The following is a 2,341-nucleotide window of genomic DNA, read 5'->3' on the forward strand; positions in this document are numbered from 1 at the left end:
AGTGCAGTGGTGTGATCTTGGTTCACTGCAACCTCCCTGTGCCGGGTTCAAGCGATTCTTATGCCTCAGCTTCCCCAGTAGTTGGAGTTACAGGCGTGCGCCACCACGCCTAGCTAATTTTTGTATTTTTAGTAGGGACAGATCAGGCTCAGGTCTCCTTTCTAGTCCTTCCCATTCTAGTCCAATTTGCTTTCTGTGGTGCTAGAGGTCTTGATCCATAAACCCAAAGCCTGCATTCTCAGTGCAGCGCAGTTCTTCAAGACTCTACTACAAAATCAACAAAAACGTATAAAAGCAATTGGGGGATGGTGAAAATGACAAAAAGAACCAGAATCACAGGAAGAGAAGGCTGGGAGCCCAGGAACTAGAAGCCGGTGGGTGTGATTTCCCACCTGGGAACACATTACCCAGGGCGTCGCAGAAATAGAGAATTGTTTAAAAGGCAATAATTTGCTCAGCTGTAATTGCAGTTCTCTCTGGCTGAGGGATGCTCTTTGTTCCTAGTGAAATTTAATAGAGCAATAACTGTTTTAATGGCACCCCTCCCAGTACTGTTCACCCCACCCCTGGGTGCCAGACGGTCAAAGAGTGCTCTAAAATATGAGCATTAGTCATCCTCCCAGAGTGGCTGTGCCCTGCAACCCTGAAGGCTCACATTTATCATCCCCATAAATCTTGACCTCAAGTGTCCCTGGGATCGGTAAACTGAGGCAGGTGGAGGGGGCTGGCTCTGGGAGTTCCTGGCTCCTCCATCACCCTCTAGGGATCTTTCCAGTCAGGGCCAGGCTCCAAGATTTAAGGACAGCCTCAGGTGAGAAGGCCGTTTGGACTCAGAAAGAGCCGGTTCAAATGCTGGCTCCCTCATCGCCCACTCTGTTCTTTTGGGCAAAGGCTTAAGCACACTGAGTCTGTTTCATCTGCAAGACGGCACTCATAATGCCTCCTTTGTGGGGCGCTGCTGCCAGGGTCTGAGAAGGCATCTTATAAAGCAGCTGCCCATACACACAGACAGGCCTGGAACACAGGAGCCCCCAGCACTAGTGATGGCTGTTCTGCTTTGCTCTCTAGACAGAAAATAGTGCACAGGCCTTAAGATTCCCCAGACTTCACCACTACATACTTCCATGCACAGGCGCCTGGGCTCTGAGACCTCACTCTGCACAAGGTATGCGCTATTTAGTGTGAGCTCTGATTACACTGGGCAGTTTCTGAAATCATTTTAGCTAGGAACACAATGCCCTGTGGGTTTGCTTTGGGTCACAGGTTTATGTGACTTTGGAGAGAGCACATCTGGGCTCAAATGGCAACAGACACAGGTTTGCTTGTTGTGGTTTAAGAAACAGGAATTACGGATCAACCCAAGAGTTGAGTCCTATTTCTTTCTTGTGCTAATACAGTGTGCTGATATTAGGAACGCCCACCATCCCTCCCACCCAGGCCACAGGGGTGGTGAAGTCCAAGGAGCGGTTGGGGATAACTTCCTCTCACCACTCATATTTAAAAGGGAGGCCTGGCCAGGTGCAGTGGCTCACGCCTGTAATCCCAGCACTTTGGGAGGCTGAGGCGGGTGGATCACTTGAGGTCAGGAGTTTGAGACCAGCCTGGCCAACATGGTGAAACCCCATCTCTACTAAAAAGACAAAAATTAGCCAGGCATTGTGGTGCATGCCTGTAATCTCAGCTACTTGGGAGGCTGAGGCAGGAGAATCTCTTGAACCTGGGAAGCGGAGATTGCAGTGAGCAGAGATTGCACCACTACACTCCAGCCTGGGCAACAGAGTGAGACTCTGTCTCAAAACAAATAAAAAATAAAAGTAAAAAAAATGAAAGGGAAGCTCTGGGGAAGCAGACAGAGGGGTCTAGTGGCGAATGGCCGAGGTTACTTTCTTCCTCTCATATGAACTCTACGAGGATAGAGACCCTGGCCTCACCTAGGGTGTCCAGCCATCCCACTTTGCCTGGGGCTTTAAGATTGAAAGTCTTGCATGTTGAGTCTAGCATCCCAGGGAATTTCTCAGTGCCAGACAAATCAAGATGATCGGTTGCTTTAGTTACTCCCAGCACACATATATAGTAGACACTGAACAAATATTTGTTGCATGAACAAATACATTTAATTTAGTTCCATTTAATACCATTGGATCTCACAGACTCATGTTGGACAGATGACCCATTTCCTGTGTGCTTTGCAGTTTGCAAATCTCTTTTGTGACAACCACCCTGACCAGATCCTCCGAGTACTAGAAGGTGGTCGGAGGGCGGAGAGGTGGGAATCTCTCATAAGGAAGCCTAGGTCATTACTGTCCCACTCCCAGCTCAGGGCAGCTGCAGGTCAGGACAT

Source organism: Macaca mulatta, chromosome 13 (genome assembly GCF_049350105.2).
Source record: "Macaca mulatta isolate MMU2019108-1 chromosome 13, T2T-MMU8v2.0, whole genome shotgun sequence".
Classification (NCBI taxonomy): domain Eukaryota; kingdom Metazoa; phylum Chordata; class Mammalia; order Primates; family Cercopithecidae; genus Macaca; species Macaca mulatta.